Source organism: Durio zibethinus, chromosome 24 (assembly GCF_047325235.1).
Source record: "Durio zibethinus cultivar Kanyao isolate XHJ-2024 chromosome 24, ASM4732523v1, whole genome shotgun sequence".
Taxonomy (NCBI): domain Eukaryota; kingdom Viridiplantae; phylum Streptophyta; class Magnoliopsida; order Malvales; family Malvaceae; genus Durio; species Durio zibethinus.
This window is the reverse complement of record NC_143185.1, coordinates 6,784,724-6,808,454: the sequence shown is the minus strand read 5'-3', so window position 1 is coordinate 6,808,454 and position 23,731 is coordinate 6,784,724. Positions and strand designations below refer to the sequence as shown.

The 23,731-nt window shown below is 30.0% G+C and overlaps 1 pseudogene across 2 annotated transcripts; it reads left to right on the top strand.

Annotated features, from left to right (window-relative positions):
- The first annotated feature begins 1,625 nt into the window (after positions 1–1,625).
- LOC111316032 (protein LIGHT-DEPENDENT SHORT HYPOCOTYLS 10 pseudogene) lies at positions 1,626–4,558 on the top strand (annotated as a pseudogene). 2 transcript variants are annotated; one of them, XR_016333180.1, is made up of 2 exons: positions 1,626–2,260; positions 4,269–4,558. The product of XR_016333180.1 is annotated as a protein LIGHT-DEPENDENT SHORT HYPOCOTYLS 10 pseudogene, transcript variant X2 (transcript). The 2 variants fall into 2 exon arrangements; XR_016333179.1 differs by having other exon boundaries at positions 1,630–2,260; positions 4,279–4,558.
- The last annotated feature ends 19,173 nt before the right edge of the window (positions 4,559–23,731 follow it).

Sequence of the window (23,731 nt, the reverse complement as noted above, 5' to 3'; positions counted from 1 at the left end):
TTTTGTTGAGCATTGAGCTAGTTTAGTTGTTTTTTTTTTTTTTTTGCATTTGTTTCTTATGCAAGATCCAAAAAAAACTTGCTATACTTTGAGCAGTGAATGAGGCAAGTAGAAATTAGTTAGATATGCAACAGCTTGCAAGGAAATTTAAGATTTTTTGTATACCAACTTTAATTGAAAATATTTAGTGAAGCAGCAGTACTAGAGAAATGGAGAAAATTGATAGATCCAGCGAATTATAAATGGATCGTATACGCGTAGGACCCATGGAAACTGGTCGGCTGTCATCTCCAATCAAGTTTGATTTTGTATCTCAGGTTTCCTCGCTCCCGGATCATTACAAGTTAGAATATAATTTGTTATTAGCAAAATCCACCGCATTACGTTTAGCTCCAAAATTTGCCAACACACTCTTAGTTTTTATTTATACAAGCCAAAGGACTACGCTTAATTTTTTTATTATTATTTTTATATTTTTAAAGAAAAAATTGACAAGCATCCTCACTTGAGTGAGTAAACTTGTTGTGCTAATTTATCACGATAACCCTAATAAGAAGTAATATTAGAAATACAACCATGTCCACAAGATAATTTTTTATTTTTACAAACTTAATTTAACACAAAAAAAAAACGTGTATTTAGTATGAATCAAATATTCAAATATTATACAAACAATATTTAGGAGTAATAGCCGCATGAACTATTGACGAAATATTAAACTCTATTTCAGATATCAAGATTCGAATTTTTATAATTTAAAGAAAATAAATAAATTATTAAAAATGTTCAAAGCCCAGTTCTCTCTTATGCCGTATAATATAGAGGAATTGCATGTTTATAACGTTTTGTCAGCCCCAAGGGAAGATGGAAATAGATGATGTATAGATATGCATAATTTTTAGGCAATAAAGGGGCATTGATCTTGTCCGGATGGTGATTATGTTCCCAAAAACCTAATAAAGCTTGATTCTAGCTACAACTGGATTGATTGATGTTATGAGTATGTATTTTAGTATCTTACGTACTTTTCCAGGGTTTAGTGTTGTATGTAAATAATATATATCCCATTGCCTAAATTTGAAAATGACAACCAAAACAACAGTATCAAATCTGAATAGTAGATCTCATTCACATCTGATCCCCACTTAATGAGTCAAATATGAAACCTAAAACGAGTTTGTTGAGTCAAATTAATTTGTAACTCATATGAGCAAAAAAAATACCAGTTTTTTCTTTTTTTAACGACATTGCTTAGTTGAACCTTCGGTGATCATGATGAAATAATAATCCTCTAATTTATTACACAAAAGATAGCTTGTTTGTACAAACTGCGGAGAAATTATCACTAGAGAGGATCAGGGTTTAATGGTAATTAGGCTTCAAAATTAACATGATAATGCTTTATCTTGACAAAAAACATATAATTATTGTATGGACTTATAGGGAAAATGTAGAGCTAATTTTCTGGTACTATTATTAAAAAGGAGAATACAAAAATAAAAGATGAAGAAAAAGAGGAATAGAAAGCAACTTGTTATGGCCCAATGCCATGTATCGCTTGCCCCATGATGTGAACTTCTTGTTCCTCCACTCCCTTGCTTCTCCTATTCCTTTCACCTCCCCTCTTTCCCCCCCCCCCCCCCCCCTTATAATTTCTTGCCTTATTTAGCAAATGATAATTAATCTGCATCGATCTGAACGATATGTCGAGTGAAAGAGGGAAGGATATAGCGGAAGGATCATCAAGGACTAATCCCGGTGATCAGCAGCAACCCCCAACACCTAGCCGATATGAGTCACAGAAGAGAAGGGACTGGAATACCTTCGGCCAGTACTTGAAGAACCAGAGGCCCCCAGTTCCTCTTTCGCAGTGCAATTGCAACCATGTGCTAGACTTCCTTCGATATCTGGATCAGTTTGGCAAAACCAAGGTTCACCTGCAGGGATGCATGTTCTATGGACAGCCTGAGCCGCCTGCTCCATGCACTTGCCCCCTTAGGCAAGCTTGGGGCAGCCTTGATGCTCTTATTGGGAGGCTTCGAGCCGCCTATGAAGAGAATGGAGGGTCACCTGAGACCAACCCTTTCGCCAGCAGTGCTATTCGAGTTTATCTCAGAGAGGTCAGGGAGTGTCAAGCCAAGGCAAGGGGGATCCCTTATAAGAAGAAAAAGAAGAAGCCGAATCAAGGCAAGGGAAGTGATGAATCCAGCTCTACCATGCACTTTTCTTGATTCATTTTCCTCCTTCCGGACCAAATATGGTAATTATCATCCACCCGTTTCAAAATTTGCTTAATTTCCATAACTACTTTCACTTTAAAATGCTAGATCTAGCAAGCAGTGCTTTTATTTTCAATTTCATGAGATCAATGACTACATGTAGTTTCTGAACTAAAAAGACTGCTTTCGGAAGACTTCTGACATACGAAAGACAAATCAATAACTAAATGTTTACCTATTTGGTGGTACACCAAATGCAAATTAATTAATCCTCAATATTGTAAACAGGCCATTTTCCTTTGGCTCCCACTGAAATTTTACAACTATCAAGAACCCTAATTTGCATATATAGTGCTATGATGTAGAAACCTTGGGGCGATGGAAGTCTCAGAAATGTTTTGAGAGTTGCTTTTACTCTCTGAAGACATTCAATACGATGGTGAAAATGTAGTCAATCTATATATCTCTAGAAACAACAGAGCTGCTTGTAATATGGGGAAGATTTCCCTCTCTCTCTCACACCCTAAGACAGCCAACAAATCAAAATTGTGCAAAATTTTACACTGTGTCAATAGTTGCTGTCTTTTATATTTGTTACTTCATGACAACTTTTCCTTGATTTAGCCCTTTTGAGATTCTGCAGATTTTGTGCCCCCATGAAGGGTCAAGTGAGATATCATACACTTTTCTATGTTTGCAAATACTAATTATACAAATGATTGGAAGAAAAGGACTAATCAATGTTTAAGGTTTCTTAAGAAATCAGCTTAGTTAATATTTTAGTGTTTATCCATGCTTTATATATGGCTTTAGCTCAATTCCATTAACATAATTGCAAGTCTTTATATTAACAATTGTTTATTTAACGTTAACAATAACAATAATTTAACGCTTGCCCCACTGATTTTTTTTGTTTTTCTCTAGTGCAGAAGATCTTCGCAAGGCTAGTTTTGAGATTTTGCATATCTGCATTAATTAATAAATTAATTTTGTAGTTGCCCTTTGTACCTTCAATATATAGATTAGATGGCATGTTGTCCGGCATCAGATTTTGTGGGACAGTAAGTTTATTCCATTTAAATTATATACTTTTGTTTTCTGACTAAAGATTTGATTCGAGCTAAAGTTTATGCCGGGTACGTTGATCAAATTAGTGAGCTTTAGACATCGAAAGAATACATTTTTTGAGAAAAAAAACATTCAATCTACCACCGCATGTGTTCTTGTCGCTCTTCTTCATCATCTCTTCGCCATCAAATATATTAAACCTTTATGCAGCACCAAAGAATTTCTGTTGTTGTGCTATATATCATTAGAACTTATAAATAGCTTTAGAAAAATGCATCGAAGAATATTATAAAAGAAATCACAGATCATGTCCATTCCTATGTATGATTCATCGAATTTTCTAGTTTATCAGTTCTACTTCTGATGTCCTTCTCATCTCCATCTCTTTAAGTAAATTTTAGAATTAGATAGCCATCTTCAGGAGAAAGATCTTGCATGATCAATTACTTTATCTCCATAGGTTGCTGTAACTAGGTCTTGATATTTGCTATATCTTTGATTTCTTGGAATCACAGTTAGCTTATTATAAAGTTTAATCATTCCTTTCTCGACTTAAATTTTAACAAGGAAAATATATGGCAATCTTTTACAATACATGATCCCTTGAGACAAAATATGTTTGTTCATTTAATCTGTCAATTGGTGCACGTATACCTATAACCAATCATTTTGGTGTTTTGAGATTATTAGGGGTTTTATTTTCAATTTCCATAAATATGCAGTACATGCAAATGTATTAGAGACGAGATTCAAACTCCAAGCATGTGCAGTTCTTGAACCAAGGGATTGACACTTCGAGGGGTTCAGTGCGCTAATTGTGACACATGCACGAGCTTACATTCATTCACATATAGCTACTTATATATGCTTAATTTATGGATAGGAAAAAAAATAAGAGATTTAATTTGCTATATATATATGTATATATATATATATATATATCCAAGGCTGTAGGAACTTTTTAGAACTGATGAAGTATAGTTTCATGCAGGATTACATTAGAAAAGAATCATGATGGAAGGGGATTGTTAAATGATATAAGCGATTGAAGATTCAGCTCAGTTTGGGGTTTTCAGCTTTTTTGTACTTGCCAATAGCTATAATCAAGGGAGTTGGGTGTACATAACTCTCTTGGTCAGTCTCCACTTTGTTTGCGTTTTGATTATTTTGTAAGCTCTTATATATATATAGAAGTTGATCACCAACTCTTTACATGAATGTCCATTTTATGCCTAAACTGCCTACTCCAAATAATGATGATGATTATATCTTCATCATTTTACTCATAAATATTGGTATGTTGCCCATTCCATTCTCCAAGTTTAGGGCCTGCCAGCAAGCGTATGTCACCCTGGGGCTGGCCTTGCTTTGATTAATGTAGCTTCGAATCTACTTTCTAAATGCATATTAATATAACTGCTACAGCCATTTTAGACATTGCATTTAGGAGCAAAAATGATGTGAAAACACTGCTTCAATATAGGTGAGAATACTCTTTTAGCTACTTCCTATTCCTATAGAAAAAGAAACAAATCTGTTAAGTTATTCATCCCAAAAGATATTATTATTATTATTATTATTATTATTATTTACAAATTAATAAATTCTTTTAACATTGGCAATTTGTTTTAAATTCATTAATAAATAATAGATTTTAATAATGTTATCAATCTATTAATTTAAAATTTAATTTTAATTTTAATTTTTATTTAATCATTTTTAATGTCTAACCTTAAGAAACTTGATCTGACAATAATGAAGTTTTGCCTCTTTAGCTATGTTTTAGTATACCTTTATATATTATTATATAAATTAAGATTGTGTTTGATCTATAAGATTATAATAGAATAAGATAAGAAAATGTTATGAATAAGATTATATTAAATAATATTATCTTATATTTTATTTGATATATGTAAGAATTAAAATATAATAATTTATTTATTAGTCAAAATTATATTTCCTTAAAGTGTATATAAGTTAAATTATTTATATAATTTTTAAAAGTAAAGTAAGATATGCACATTTAATCTTATAAATTAAAAATGATTATCTCTACTTTAAGAGAATTAAATCATTTTATAAAAAAAATGATAATTTTTTTATAATTTTATCTTTTTTTAAATATAACTTAAATATAATGTAAAATAATTACCATAACATCTTATCTATTATTTTATATATTAAATATTATCCAATTGCAAAAAAGTTAGCGGTTGGCACTTTTTAATATTGTAAAATAATCATCATTTTACTTTTAATCAAAATCAATACCTATATAGGTTAAAATGAACCCACGGGTTCTTGATGCCACGTAGCAGTAATGATGCTGACAAATTGCATCATTATTTAATTAAATTTAAATAAAAAGAAAAAAAATCTGAAAATTACAAAAAAATTCAAATAAAACCAAAATATAGATTCAAAAATTTTTAAAAATCAAACATATCTTATCCAAAAATGTATTTCAAAAAATAAAAAAATAAAAAAACTAAAAAAATACAAAAAAAAAAAAGTAGAGATTTGAATTTTCAAACATCAACAATTGTCATATATATAAATTTTAAAAGTTTTTAAAAATATTTTTTTTCATAAAAATCATATCTCCTAATATAAGAAAATGAACATAAAATTTTTTTTTAAATTTTTAAATTTCAAATTTTTAAAAAATTTAAGCAGCACAATTCACCGATAACAAATCCAATCAACACAACTACCCATAAAAGAAAAAGAAAAACCTTACAAAAAGATTTTAGATCTAAAATATTTTAGATTTATTATATTTTAAAAAATAAAAAATATATATCACTACAAGTAACAAGTCACGACTAAGACAATCAATCAATAAACACTAAAAATAAAAAAGAACAACAACAATGAACTAACATTTGAGAATTTTTTGAATATATTTTTATTTTTCAAAAAATGAAGAAGCGAAAAGCTTAGACACAAAAAATACATACTCATAAGACAATATATGAAGAGAAACCACGGCCGACAGTGATTAAAGGAGGTGGCAATGGTGGTAATAGTTGGAATTTTTATTTTTTTAGAGAAGGAAAAATTTTTAATAAAATGTAAGAAAATGAAATTAAAAACAAAAAAAAAAAAAGAGAGCAAAGAAAGGAATATAAAAGGAGACAACCATAGACAACTCATGATGGCAGCAATGGCGATACAAGGCGGAGGCTTAGATAGGTTTTAGAAAGACAGGAACACCTATGACGAATGAATAAGAAGAAATAAGATAGAGGATTTTTTTTCGAATTTAGGGTTAATAGTATCATAATCTCTAAATTTTGATTCAAATTCTATTTTAGTTTATAAATTTTAAAATATTTTAATCAGTTTTTTAATTGTTCAAATTATCTTATTTTAATCTTTTCATTTATGAAAGTATTTAAATTGATAATAAATATCACTTGGCATCACATAATGATATCAACTAACATTTCATATGGTAAATAAGAGACCAAAATATGATTCTCTCAAAGTTTAGAGATCAAAGATGAAATTATTTTAAAATTTTATATATTTCATACATGTGTTATAAAAATATTAAATTTATAGTTATATTTGCATTTGCATTTTTTTTGTTATAATATAACTTATTGGATATATTTTTTTAAAAATAGAATATAGATTATTCAAAACTTAAAATTAAGTTAACATTTTTAAATTCCTTTTTAAAAATATAATAAATTTAAAAAATATTATTAAAAATATTCTTTTATTCATAAGTCAAAATAAAACATATTATTTTCTATCCAAAAAATTTATTTTTTAAAATATTAAATATCTTTTATTTTTCCATTTTAATAAATTTTTTAAAATACATTTTATTAGAAAGAAAAAATGTTTTAATTATATTTTTATTTTATATGAATATAAAATTTTTATATTTTTGAATAGACAAATAAAGCTATTTTTGAAAATGATCTGAAAATTTTTAGTAATATTTTAACATAATTTAGAGTTTTTATTTAATTTCTTAAGCTGATATAAAAATTTTTGCTCAATTTTTTAAAATGTTATATAATTTTAACAATATTATTTTGAAAATTTCAACTTAATTTTAATTTTTTAAAATCTATTTTCTTTTAAAAATATTATTTTATTGATAAATCATATCATAATAAAAATTAAAAAAATATTTTAAATTATAATATTTTATAAAATATATTTGAAATATATACAAATAAATTTTTTCTTGAAATATTTTTATATTTTGCTTTATTTATTTTTTATAAAATATATTTGAAAAAGGAAAATAAAAGATATTTAATACTTTAAAATATATATTTTATGGATAGAAATAATACTTTTACCATGATTTATTAGTAAAATAATTTTTTTAATAGAAAATAAAAATTTTTTTGTTGATAAAATGATATTAAATTTTTATAATTTTAAATTTAACATTTTATAAAATATATATGAAATTTATAAAATTTTTTAGATGCTTTTGTCTTTAGTCCTTAAATTTTAAAAAACTTTTATTTTGATCATTCATTTGTCACGTGAGATATTAGCTTACATCATCATATGATGTCAATTGATATTTATTATCCATTTAAATGGTTCCATAGATAAAAAGATCAAAATAGGAGAATTTTAGACAATTAAAATTATGTTTAGAACTATTTAAACTTTAAAAATCAAAATAAAATTTAAGTCAAAATTTAAAAACTACATTTACTATTAACTTTAGAATTTATTTAAATACCTCTAATACCATGTCTTTTCTGAAGTAAAAAAAATAGAAAAATAGTAAATGAAGAGGAGGTAATGGATTGAGTTACATTCAGGCCGAATTAAGATTTTCTCTCTTTTCAAGTGATCAAGCATAACGGACCTATACCCAATTAATTTTTTTTTAATTCTTGCCCATTTTAAAAAAATAATTTTTGGCTCTTTAATTTTATTTGCTTATTATTTCTTATGTTTCATTGGGTTTTTTATTTTAAATTAAACATTTATTGAATTTAGTAAATATAATTGCAAATTAACCAAAAACAGTAATTCTTATGAGATGGGTGTTGAGAATTCCTTAATAATAAAAATTTTTAGAAAATTTATAGTAACATTTTTTTTAAGAAAATTGTAATTAAATATTTTATCTTCCATTTAATAAAATTGACAAATGATCGACATAAAATATAAAAAATAATTAAAAAATTATAATAAAAATGGTAAAACTACTATATCCATATTTCAAGTGCTAATTATGATCCATTGCATTCTAATTAATTGATTGAACCATAATATTAGATACTTCAAATTTAAACATATAACCAAGCATCTCATCCTGTCATAACCCGGTCAACAAATCAAGTCATGACCATCACTTCTTCCCTTGGCCACAATAGGCAGTGGCCCCGCCCAATTCTTTCCACGGGAAACAGAAACCTATATGAAAAGACCAAGAAAGGAGAGAAAAAAACTCATCACTTCGTATATAGTTTCATACCTCACCAATTATTGTCATAAAAAATAGGTGAATAAAATAAAAAACAATAGGAGTCGATACCTACTCCATGGTTTTTGAATAATTGTTTTAAGAAATCTTGAATTTAACTAATTATCTTTAAGAGATTAATCTAATAAATTAGAAATTTGAATCCAATACTTTCATATCTACATATTATGACTTCTTATATATTAAAAAAATATAAAGGCTGCTTTGGAATAATAAAATAACATTATAAGAAAATAAATATTTAATAACTCTAGTTTGTAACGATTGCAAATTTCATTGCAAAATCTTGTTCTATTTACAACAACTTTTTACAATAGTTGCTTAATTAAATTATTTAATTTTTTTACAATGACAAATTTTATTTGTGAATTCATATTATTTTTCTAGTGGCAAAAAAATTATTGCAAAAACTTATTTTATTTGTAAAAAATTTTCAATGTCTTTGCTTTATTTATTTTTTAACATCTTATACAACGACAACAAAGTTATTGCAAAAATTTTTATCACATTTACAATGATAAAAATTATTATTGCAAAAACTTTTTTTATTTGCAATGATTTTACAATGTCGTTACTTATTTTATTTTTTTATTATTTTATACAATGTCAAAAAGGTTGTTACAAAAATTTTTATCATATTTGTAATAATAAAAAAATATTGTTGCAAAAACTTATTTTATTTGTAATGATTTTTCAATGTTGTTACTTAATTTATTTGTTTAATATTTTATACATTGACAAAAAATTGTTAGGAAAATTTTTATCATATTTATAATGATAAAAAATTATTGTTGTGAAAACTTATTTTATTTGCAATGATTTTTAAATGTCATTGCTTAATTTATTTTTTTAATATTTTATACAACGACAAAAAATTTTTACAAAATTTTTATCATATTTGTAACAATAAAAAGAATTATTATGAATTTTGACATGATTTGTACCAGCTATAACATATTTAGGAAAAGAAATTTGATGAAACAAAAAGTTTAAAAGCACCATCTAGAACGAAGGAAGATCAACAAAAAAAATTATAACAAGAAGAATTTACAATTATGCCTAAACTGTATTCATTTTATTAAAATATCAAAAGATAAAAAGTATTATGCAAAATATTACTAAATAGTAAAAAAAATGTTGGACTTATACATGTAAATTGTTTATATAAATGAAATCACATAAAGTAAACTTAATCATCGACAAATATGAGTCAATATTTAGATCATAGTCAAGTCCACAATGAACTCATCATCATCATCTTGCTCCACAATGAACTCCTCATTCAATGCAATTGCATCAATCATTACTTCTATCTGTTTTGCTACCTCAACATGAATTGTTTGTCCAACTATGTCATCCCTTTGCAACATAGTGACTTTACTCATATTATCCAATGATATTGTTGTACAATCATATTCATCACACTTATCTTGTTAGTAAATTTCTCCATCATCTACCAATCATTTGTCTCGTTAATGGCAATTAGGATGTTATATAAATCACGTGAAGGAGCTTTCATCATAACAAGCTAATTAGGATCTTTTGGTTTTTGAACAAAGTAGACTTGCTTTACTTGAGATGCTAGCACAAATGATTCATCTGTGTTTAGAGTGCGATTCATATAAACACTTATAGAACCATAAGTGTCAATCTTAAATCTAATGCTTTTATGTAAAACATCCCACCAATCACATTTAAAAACCACTATATCCTTTCCCCAATATACTATAACTTATCTATATATATGTTAAAATACCATAATATTCTTTGTCAGGGGAGTTATTATCTCCTCGCACTATTACTGTACTATTTTGAGTTTTTCTATTTCTTTCACGACCACATGTGTGAAATCTAAAATCATTTACTATGTAGCCACTGTATCTTGTAACAATATGCAAAAGAGATTGTGCCAAATTAAGTAAGTTAATTCCTATAGTTCCTTAAGTATGTAATTTTAACACCTATCAAATTATGGTACAAATTAATAAATTGTATGAAAACAAATAAACATATAGTTAAAGTTCAAACAAAAATCAATTTATAATTATTACAAATGTAAATAATAAAAATTAATACATACTTGTGTATAAAACCAATTAGGAAATTCAACATTATGTTTCTTTTCTAGATTTCCATAAGAAGTCTTTTTCAACTTCTCTTTATACTCTCTGCAAAACAATTAATAAAATTAATAATAATTAAATTTTGTTAAAAAATTGTAATGAACAAATCATGGTTGATATAACTTACTGTATAAAAAGTAATAGTTTATCACAATTATTTAGGATATCTGAATGAGCTTGATTTAATTTTGTGAAAGCAAGCTTAGTCACTATACCTCTCCTTATGGTACGATCCACTTTGACAAATTTCAGAAGGCCATCATTTGATGGAGACATATGACAACCATCATCATTTTGCATTGGTCAATTAAACTTGGTATCAATATCTTCCAAACACCTTGAAAAAAAGGTAAAACATTCATCAACTGGATAACCTACAGTGTTGATCCTTCTAAGTGTGCCTTGTTGTGACAATATGACTTTAATTTTCGTAGATACTTAATAATTAAATAGTCTATGAAATGAATGTTTAACTCAATTATTATTTAGATAAAGAATGAAAAACAATAATATAGTGAAATTGTGAAAATTACCTTTGAATAGGATACATCCATCAAAAAGTTACTAGACCAACAAGTTTAGCCTCACAGGGTAAATGCATTGTCAAGTGCACTATAATATCAAAAAAAGAAGGGGTTAAATCATCTCAAGGTTACACAATGTTTAGATTATTTATTTTTGTAAGCGATCAAGATCATCAATATCAAGACTCTTAGAGCATAAATCTCGAGAGAAAGCATCTAATTCGACTAAAGGATTATAAACTTATTTAGGTAACAGTCAATGTATAACCAAAGGAAGAAGCTGTTCTAAAAACACATAGGAATCATGACTCTTAGTGGATGATATCTTTCTTCCTTTATCATTAACACATTAAGAATATTGGACAAATATCCATCAAGAGTTTTAAATCCATTAATATGCTATGCACAACTGATTTCTCTTTGTGACATAAAATAAGTGTCTTCCAATAGGGCAATTGAAAGAAAATGTTTTTTTTTCCCTCCAATTAAAAACACTGTTAGTTACATCATACTTTTTTTATTCCTGTACCTAACTTACATTGTTGGAACAAATCAAAATGTCTTAGCATTTCTTCACCATCCAATTACTTTGGTGCTTACCTGAACTCTTTTCTTTACTTGTGGTTTTTAGGTAAAAATTATCGATTACACATGTAACATACTTTACATGCAGCTTTAAGTGAAAGAGAAGTAATTTCTTTATGGCACAAAGGGCATGCAAGATTTTTTTTTGTTGACCACCTTGATAGATATGCATGGTAGAAAAATCACTAATCATCCATAAAACCGCTACATACAATTTAAAATTTTATTTACTATAAGCATCATATGTGTCAAACCTTTCTTCTCATAACTATTTTAACTCTTCAATCAATGGTTGCAAATATACATCTATATCCATTCTTAGAGATTTAGGTCTGGGATAAGAAATGAAAGCATAAAATATTATTCCTTCATACACATCCAAAGAGGTAAATTATATGAAATCAATACTATAGGCCAAATATTATGTTATGAGCTTACATTCTTAAAAGATTGGAACCGATCACAAGCTAAACCAAGTCTCATGTTTTTAGGATCAAAAGCAAATGTAGTATGCTGATCATTAAATGACTTTCAAGTAATAAAGTTTGTAGAATGTCTCAATCTCTCATCATATATCCATTTTTCATTATGCTACCTCTAAGATGTTGTCTTTATATATATATATATATATATATAGCCTTTATAATTAGGATTTAAGAGGAAAATATCACAAAACTTTATGAGGGACATTTTTACTTCCTATAATTGACTTTTATCTAGATGAATGACAAATCAAACACTCATTTGCATTTTCATTTTGACCTCAGTAATGTATACAATCATTACAACATACATCTATTTTCATATAGTTTAGTGCTAATTCAGCTATTAATTTTTTACCTTATAATATTAATAAAGAAAACTATCTCTATTAGGAATTATTGCCCTAATCACTTCTAACTTAGCATCAAAGTACATATCACTCACATGATACAGGCACTTTAACTATAGAAATTTAACAATAAAAAATAATTTTGAATATTTTTTCATAGTAGGGTACAATTTTTGTTTAGCAGCCTTTAATAGCCTATAGGATTTAGTAGCCTCAACTTTGGGTTCTGAATGTATACCTTCTATATTGTTGTTTATATCAAATGCACTAATGAATTCTACATCCATATCTATCAATCCACATGCATCACATAACATGCCAACATGTCATTATTTCCATCCTCTTTATTAATGTCATTATCATCATTAACTTCTAATAAATCATCTTCTACTTTTTAGTGTAAATGCCAAAAGGTATAACTAATAAAAAATCTATACTTGAATAAATGAAATCTAATCTCAGATCTTTTTTTGAAAACCAAACGGGCATTAAATTCTATCATCCACGTTTGGTTGGCCAAATGCAAACTCTAACAATGCATCAATCCTTTTTACAAACTTATCATTTGTTCTATCATCAATATTCATCTATTCCTTGTTAAAAACCATCTATAATGAATTAGAAATTATAAAAAGTGTACTATAAGCAAAATAAATATATATTAAAAGTATTCAAAAAAGGGTTAGTAAATGATCAAAGTAAAGCAACAACCAAAATATTCATATAAATTTGATTACAATTTATATCATCTTGAAGATATGGATATTTTAGAAAATCTCCAATATTATATAATGATAAGATGATCAAACAATTTCTCAACTGAAATACACTTAATGATATAATATATAGTTAAGCATATATTGAAAGCAGATAAAATTTGGATTACAAATCATATATTTGACATATGGGTAAACCTAAAACTCTTAAAAATTTTGAAAATTACAATATGAGCAAATAATTAAACTAATTAAGATGAAGAATAAATTGAGTAAATAATAATAAATTTACCTTGAAAGGCAAACATGTAATGGATAGAATCATTGGCTTTAGCTTTTTTTTGTCCTTTTTTGTTGCGGTTGTAGACACCCAATTTAGTCCAGGCTCAGATCAATTAGGCCTAGTCCAAATTGGTAGGTCCATTTTGTTTTGTATTTTATATTTTATTATTTTTATTTTTATTTTATATTTTATTTTGTATCTTATGTATTTATTATTTATTTATTTATTATTACTATTTATTAATATATATTTTTATTATTATTTTTTATTTGTTAATATTTATATATATTATTACTTATCTATTTATATATTATTATATATATGTATTTATTATTATTTATCTATTTATATATTATAATTTATCTATTAATATTTTGATTTATCTGATTATTTTCTTTTAATTATCTATTAATATTTTTTATTTGATTTTTATTCTCTTTTTCTTTTTTTTTCGACTGAGATTGGAACATTTTTTAGGAATCCTACCGTGAATGGGGATTCAATCAGAGTTCATACGGGATTCAATGATTGAATCCCAATCCAAGAAGGAGCTAGAATTGATCAAAAACTCTTCTAATCAATACCTATAAATAGATCCACGGATCAAAGGAAAATCACATAGAAAAAAGCAGATACTGGTTGAGAGAGAGTACAGTGAAGAAACAGAAGCTTAAAAGGGTTTTGGTGCATTAGAATAGCTCTAAGAATCGGTGGAGAATTTTTGGAGAATTTTTTATGAATTTTTTCTGGAAATTTTTGGAAAATTTTCAAAAAATTTCTAGATTTTGGTTAAATTTTTTGACAAAGATTGAATTTTTCGATGACTATTCCAGCCAAGTTTGAATTTTTTGACCAACTTCTCAGTTTCTGGCAATCATTTCCAGAAACTGGTCAGTTTTTCGATGAACTTTCGACGAAAAACCTAGATTTTGGCAAAAATTTTCAGAATCCGGTGGGCATTCAATCGGAGTTCTTTGGGGTTTAAAGAGAGGGAAGAGGAAAAGAAGGGAAGAGAAAAAGAGGGGATGAGAGGTCTGCCAAAAAATAGAGGAATTAGCCTTTTATACCCAGTGAAAATGACGTCGTTTTGACGTTACTGTGCCTAGAAGATCCACACATTTTGAAGTCGGGTGACCCGACCCGACTCGAGTGCCAACCCGCTTTCGACCCACATGCGACCTGTGTCTTTGAGCTATTTCCCGAGCTAAGCTGAACGCTCGAGCCGTGTCTCCGAGCCATTTTTTCTTCCTCAAACTGAGCTGAGGCAAGTCATTTTCAATTTTTTTTTCATTTTTCATTTTTTATTATTTTATTTTATTTATTATTATTATTATTATTATTATTTATGTATTAGATTAGAATTGTTTAATACTTTTTATTTTATATTTTTTTCTTTTATTTTCATTTTCATTTTATTTTATTTTTTATTTATTTTCTTTAAATAAAATTCAAAAAAATATATTTTTGAGGAAAAGTTGAAAGCATCAATTTTCCTTGAAAATAAGCTTTCTAAAAAATATTTTTGAGAAAAAGTTGAAAGTATCAATTTTCCCTGCACAAAAGCAATCATTTTCTTTTTCTTTTTTATTTTCTTGAATTTTCTTTAATGTTAAATAATCCGATGATAGAGCTTCTACAAGTGAAACAATAGTTTTATTGCATACTCTTGAGGTGAGGAGATTTTTTCAATTTTCTGCTAAAAGTATTAGAGTCAATTGAGAATAATTTCCAATAATTAATTACTTGATAAATTTTTAAGGCTTATTGGATAACACAAAAATTAAGCTGGTACCATCTTTCGATGGGCATTGTGAGGGTACTATAACCTTCCTACACGTAACCGAACTCCCAAACTCTATTCTGGTTAGTAAACCCGAACCTATTCTTTTAGGGACCCTTAAATTTAGGTGTTCCCTGAAAGGATAGATTCCTTAGGTGACCAATTGTACCTAGATAAAAAAGATTGGTGGTGACTCATTCGAGTCAATGTCTAACGATAGATCGTCAGATCTAGACGTTATGATAGTTTGGCGACTCCATTGAGGACATCTGAGAGTCAAGCCAACAAATAAATTTGTGTTATCCAAAAGCCTAATAAAATTGAACCTTTTGTATAGATTTTTTATTCATTTATGTTTATTTACTTTGTCATTTATGTCATTCATATGCATGTGCATAACATGAGCTCTATACACGAGATCTGTCCCTCTAGGAGGGAGTAAAGTACCTATTGCTTTCATGAGGTTTAATGCCTCCGTAGTGGCTAACGAAATACTCCCACTCAAATTGAACCTTTTTCGCTTGTAGCCTGTAATGGGTGAGGATTAGGGTGCCTTACTAGTCTGTGATGGACAAGGATGTAAGGAGTAATTTGGGAACCTTTAGACTTTGACCTTAAACCAAATATAGTGAACTTTAAGAGTGCCTAACCTATAGATAGAGTTATCACTCTTCCCTTTTAGAATTGACCAAAAGCATAGGATTCATTCCTCTTATTCTGTATGATGTTTTAATTTACTTAGTTATTTATTTATTTCTTTTTTTTTTGGAATACTAACCTTTTCTCTCATTCTTTTGCATTGGTTCATGCTCATATCATAAAATTGCATAAAGAACATTTGCTTGAACGATGGTCTTCAACAAAAAATTTTCATGGACTCCTCAGAATGACTAGTTTGTTCTTCATCTATATTAACACCTTGTGAGACACCCAACGAAGTAAGAATCCAGTCAGAAAAGATTTAACTGAAGATGGAGGATTATTTACCAATCGGATATGAGTATACTCTATTTCAAGAAACATCTATCCTCGTCAAATAGAATAATATAAAAGATTTAGTTGACATATGGAAGAAGATGAGTCTGTTAAGACAAGAGCAGTTTTGCCAAAAATATGGTCATATAGCACACCTTCTAGCAGTAGTTATCGATGATCAACTAATCAGAGCTGTAACATAATTTTGGGATCCTGCATACAAGTATTTCATCTTTAATAAAGTTGATATGACTCCAACCATCGAAGAATATTCAATTTTATTTAGTTTGTACCTCAAGGCTCCTGATAAGATATATGTCAAAAAACATAAGTAAAGATTTCGTAAGGGTTTGGCTCAACTCATGGGGATAGACAAAGAAGTTGTGGATTCTCATACAAAGAAGAAACAATAACAGGTTTTCTTACCTTGGAAGTTTTTTCATGAGTTTCTAGTGCAACATGCCAACAAAGAACGGGGGTTAGATATATTTACCCTAGCCATATGCAGAATGGTGATCTTTTTAAAGGTTTTAGGTTATATTAAGATAGCAGTGATTGACTTTTTCGAGAGTGTGATCAATGGTTGTAATCCTTCAATGATAATATTAGTAGAGACTATTAGATCTTTGAGTTACTATCATCAGAATGAAGGGCATTTTATAGGATGCATACAGTTATTGTACTTATAGATGAAAAGCCATTTCGAATGGGGAAAAGATGCTTTTCTCGAAGCTTTATGTCTGCAATCGAGCTCGATCAAGGAATTCTATGAAAGTGCGTGGTCAGAACGAAAGTTTAAAAAAGAATGGATAATTTTCCTACAAAAGTTGACCAGTGTCGATGTAAGATGGTTGGCCCTATGGATAAATCGTGAGCCTATATTGTATCAATGTGGGGATAACACAGTGGTTCCACTTCTGGGTTTATGGGGAGTGACAAATTATGCACCATTCTTAGTGAAAAGACAGTTTGGGACAGAACAGTTCATTCCTATGACTTATAGACTTCATCAGTTAGATTTCTCTTACAGTGAGCCAAAAGCATTTCAAAGGATGAATGAGATGATTAAAGCATGAAAAAATCCCTGAAGAGTGAGTCCTGGACCGTTTACTAATCAAGTCACTCCAAGGTATTTGGTTTGGAGAGCAAAACGAAGACAAGAAATGGTATTCACTTATGAGAGCTTTTAACCGCCAATAAGAGAAAAACTTGAAAAGACACCATCATAATTAGAGCTTGCAACAAAAGAATTTGAGTCTGAAAAGGGTAATTTAAAACAAGAGATCCAGAAGCTTCGAGAAAAAAAAGACTAGTGGAAAGATAGAGCTGAAAGTCATGAAGCTAGAGTTCACAAGATTGCTAGAGAGCGTGACACAGCTGTTAAAGACTTAGCAGAGCTACACCAAGAGCATAAAAGGTTATGTGTGAGAGAAAGGGCCAAAGAGATAACCATTGTTGAGCTGACTGAAGAGAATGCAAGATTGAAGAAGAAGTATGCTGAATTGGAAGAAAAAAGTACTCAAGTACAGACAGAGAATAACATGCTGAATAGCTATCTGAGCAGGCTAAGATAAAAGTTGAATGAACAAGAAGGCCACATTACTACATTGGTTAGGGAGCATAGAGAGTTATCATACCAAGTTTGGTGTGGTAAAAGAGAGAACTTAGGAAGACAAAGATACATTGAGCACCTAACGACCCAAATTTATAAAGGGGTATGTAAGGCAAGAGAGATAGTGAAAGAAGCGAAGGCATTGAAATAAGTGGTGGCCCCAGTAGGAGAACATGGACAGCGTCTGTTGAACTTCATCGAACAAGCCAAGGCCCAGTATAAACAAATCAAACAATTTTATGGTTATAATTCTAGGATGATAAACTCAATGTAAATAAAAGTTTTTTTAAATAAATGAAATCTTTTAGTTGAATACCGTCTTTAAGGCAAATGTTCTTTGCATACATGCATTCATTACATTCTTATTCATTACATTTAACAAAGTAACCATGTGATAGTTATACAAATTTACTAATTCTAAGATATGGTACTTAAGATTCAAAGATAGCTCCATCTAGCGAGAACCTTATCCATCGATACAACACAAGATCCAAAGCCAAACAAATGGAGCAAAAAAATTCTCACAGATTTGAAAAGCTAGAAAAAGCACAAAAAAAGATTGAAAATGAGTTGAGCAAGATTTTAGATGCTCTCAATAAGCTGAATAAAGGAAAAAGAGTTGAAGAAAATACAAACCAACAAGTTCTCCCACTACAAGAAGTGGCTGACCCTTTGTACCCTCTAGGTTTTGGTCCATCTCAAGCTCAGTCTGCACAAGAGGTTTCATCGCAACACTTCGCATATCCTACATATCATGGAATGCCATCAGTCTCCAACCCAGGGTATTATCATAGCTATGTAAATCTTATCTTTACTGAAAAAATAGTAGAACTGATTCTTGATCTAGATGATTTGAAAGAGAAAGAGAAAGAAAGAACAAAAATGATGGAGTCTTAGGGAGATCTAAAGATTAGTATGCTTGAACAAAGGTTGTAGGTAGTAGAAGGGATTGGATTTTATGGCTCTGTTGATGCTTTTAGGCTATGCTTAGTCCCAGATGTAGTCATTCTGCTAAAGTTCAAGGTACCATAATTTAAAAAATATAATGGTACAAAGTGTCCCAAAACTAATATCACCATGTGTTACCGAAAGATGGCAGCCCATGCTCATGATGAAAAACTCTTAATACATGTTTTTCAAAATAGCCTTACAGGCTCTGCTGCCAGGTGGTATGTTCAATTGGACAGAACTTGCATTTGCTCTTGGAAAGATATGGCTCATGACTTCATCAGTCAATATCGACATATTATCGATTTGGCTCCTGATCGTTTATCTTTATAAAACCTGGAGAAAAAGGCAAATGAGTCTTTTAAAGAATACGCCCAGGATGGAGAGATGTAGCTTTTCAAGTACAACCTCTTCTGACTAAGAAAGAGATTACAGTGCTATTTCTTAGCATTTTGAAACCTCCCTATTATGAAAAGATGATAGGAAATACGACTAAAAATTTTGCTAATATGATAATTTTGAGAGAATTATCAAGAGTGCCATCAAGAATGGCAAGTTAGAATGAGGTGAAGCATCCAACAAAAGAGTCCTGAGAAAAAAGAGACTGAAGCTAAGGCTGTGAGCTTTGATAGATAGTAATTTGGGGATTATCAACCCTACTCACCACAAGGATACCTTCCATATTACCCTACTGTAAATAACACTTCCCCTTACCCATACCAACTATTTGTATAGTCACCTTATCCCTAGACATATCAACCCCCTCTTAGGCCTTAGACTATCGCATATAGTCCTAACACTCAGCCTACCCTAAGACCTCAAAATCATCTAACTAAACCCATAGGCGGTTCACGAGAGCAACAAGTTATTCATGAAAAATCGATATTTGATCCAATTTCAATGACTTATACAAAATTATATCGCTAGCTTTACAATAGTCATTTGATTGCTCTTAGTAAGCTAGAACCCCTTAAGCCACTTTACCCCAAATGGTATGATCCCATAGCCCATTGCGACTATCACTATGGGATTATCGATCATTCCATCAAAAATTGCACCGCTTTGAAACACCAAATGCAATGGTTGATCAAAGATGGAATGATTAGCTTTGATACATGAGGGGTGACTACACGAATGTTAGTGGCAATCCCTTGCCTAATCATAATGTGAATGCTCTAAGTGAAAAACAGGAGTGCCATTTGAAGAAAGAAGTGGTAAATATTAAGACACCTCTCAGTCAACTATTTGATGTTCTATGAAAAGCTGACATGATACAACTAGTGAGTCCACATAGCTATCATGGAGTATATATAGTCGGTACTAGTTATAAGTATCATAATGGGGTAATGGGTCACTCTATTGAAACTTGTCAGTAGTTTCACCAAGAGGTGCAAAAACTCTTAGATTCATACCAGATAGAGGTTCATGAAAGATGAGAAGACTTAGAAAGTATTAAGGTGTCCATGACTGATAAGCCTGTAAAACTGTTTTCAAAGCCAGTGACAATTCATTGTGGGAACAAGCCAAAGTTAATCATAGATAAACTCATTCCCAGGCTGGTAACTTTTAAAGTTTTGACTTTTTCTTATACAAGGATGATAAAGCTATATCGTGGAGATATGGTTATGATACAGTAGTTCAGGGGTAAGAAGGGGATGTCTCTAAAGTTGACGCTTCCAATATAACTAGTGTAGGAGATATTACTCAAAGTTAAAGATGCTACACTCCATAAATGTTGGAAAAAATTAAAAGAGAGAAGGTCAAGAAATGAGAAGGGCGAAATAACGCTGAAGTAGAACCTGAGAAAGATCATCAGAAGTCGGTGTCAAAAAAAGAGGTTTGTGAATTCTTGAAGCTGGCAAAACATAGTGAGTATTCAATTGTTGAATAGTTGAATAAAATGTCAGCTCGAATCTCATTATTATCATTACTATTAAACTCAGAATCACACCGAAACGCCCTACTGAAAGTATTGAACTAGGCATATGTGGCACATAATGTATCTGTTGAATATGTGAACCACCTGGTTGAAAATCTAATCATGCCAAATCACATTTCATTCAACGATGATGAGATTCCCTTGGAAGAAAAGAGAAATGCTAAGGCTCTACATATCACGGTCAAGTGTAAGAGCCATATCATAGCCAAGGTCCTTATTGATAATGGCTCTGCTATCAATGTCATGCTTATGTCAACGTTGGTGAGGCTACCCATTGACTACTCTCATATGAAAGATAGTCAGATGATCGTGAGAGCTTTTGATGGGACCAGAAGAGAAGTCTTGGGGGATATCGAGATGTCTTTGGAAATTGGGTCATACATTTTTAATGTGAAGTTTCAAGTAATGAATATTTTTCCATCTTACAGCTGTCTATTGGGAAGGCCATGGATTCACATGGTAAAAGCTGTGCCCTCTACCTTGCACTAAAAGATCAAGTTTAATGTAAAGGTCAACTAGTAGTGGTAGTTGGGAAGAAAGACATGCTAGTAACCTAACCATTGAATACTCCATATGTAGAGGCTGTCGAAGAAGCATTAGAATGCTCTTATTGATCTTTTGAGCTAGTTAATTCTGTAGGTGAAAGACTTAAAAATCAATCTTTTTCAAGGATAGTGATAAGCCAAGTTATCAATAAGGGCTGGTATCTAGGACTAGGGCTGGGTAAAAACTTACAAGGAATAAAGAAACCCCCGACAGTGATAGACAATAGTGAAAAGTTAGGCCTCGATTATGAGATAGTAGAATGAGAGATCAAGAGAAGGCCAGCAGGAGAAACAGCAAGACTAAATGGAGATTAATCAAGAGAGGTGGGTCTGCCTTTGTCCATCAGATTATGAGCTAAACAATTGGAGTGCCATCAAGATGCCTGTGACTTTTGAAACTAATACAATGTAATTGTAATATCCCAATAGCTATTGCCCAAGACATTGGGGTGATCTTTTTTGTTTGGGCCATTTATCTTTTATTATTTTAATAAAAATTAAGAAAGATGCATTTTTATTCATTTCTTTTTATTCTTCATTATTGCCATCTTTCTAAACACATCTTGCCAACATATCCCATTTCATCCAATTTCAGGTCCTTAAATGAACATGAAGATAATCATGATAACAATCAAGAGGTTAGTTTTGAGAATTTAATTAATACTGATGAACTTGATAATGAAGAGAATTTTGAGGGATATGTTATGCCTCCGAACCTAATGAGATTGATTGAATAAGAAAATAAGCCAATTGAACATCATCAGGAGATAGTTGACTTAGTGAATCTGAGAAATGAAGAGAATAAAAAAGATGCTAGAATTGACATTTCACTTTCATCAGGAGATAGACAATGTTTGGTAGACTTACTTCAAGAATTCGTAGATGTATTTACTTGGTCTTACCAAGATATGCCAGGGCTGAGCACGGAGATAATGGAGCACAGATTATCCCTAAAGCCAGAATGTAAGCCAGTCCAGCAGAAAATGAGATGAATGAAGCCTGGAATGCTGCTAAAGATCAAAGAAGAGGTGAAAAAATAGTTTGATGTAAGTTTTCTACAAATGGCCAAGTATCCAGAGTGGGTAGCCAATATAGTACCAGTTTTTAAGAAAGATGGAAAGGTACGAATATATGTAGACTATCGTGACTTGAATAAGGCTAGTCCAAAGGATAACTTTCTTTTACCTCATATTGATACATTGGTAGATAACACGACTAGACATTCAATTTTCTTTTTTATGGATGGTTTCTCAGGATATAATCAGATAAAAATGGCTAGAGATGATATGAAAAAAACCACTTTCGTGACCATGTGAGGAACCTTTTGTTATAAGGTCATGCCTTTTAGGTTAAAGAATGCTGGAGCAACATATCAAAAGACCTTGGTAACACTCTTCTATGATATGATGCACAAAGAGATCAAGGTATATGTAGACAATATGATTACAAAATATTATGAGGATGAAGATCATGTCACCAGCTTTAAAAAGTTATTTAAAAGATTGAGAAGGTTCCAACTCAAGTTAAACCTGGCCAAGTGCACCTTCGAAGTAAAGTCAGGGAAGTTACTAGGCTTTGTGGTCAGTGAAAGAGGAATTGAAGTCAATCCAGATAAGATACGCGCCATTCAGAATTTATCACCTCCGAGTACACCCAAGAAAGTTTGAGGTTTTCTAGAAAGATTGAATTATATTTCTCAATTTATCTCTCAGCTTACCTACAAATGCCATATTTAAGCTTCTCCACAAGAATAATCCTGAAAAATGGAATGAGAAATGTCAAGAGGCTTTTGATAAAATTAAGCAATACTTGTCAAACCCTCCAGTATTGGTGCCACCTGTTCGAGGGAAACCTTTAATTCTATACCTAACAGTATGTGAAAATTCAATGGGATGTGTGCTAGGGCAGCGAGACGAGTCTAGCCGAAAAGAGAGAGCTATTTACTATCTGAGTAAAAAGTTCACAGAATATGAATCCAAGTATTCTTCATTAGAGAAAATGTGTTATGCATTAGCGTGGACTGCCAAGAGACTTAGACAGTATATACTTTATTATACCACATAGCTCATAGCAAAACTGGATCCAATTAAATACATCTTCGAG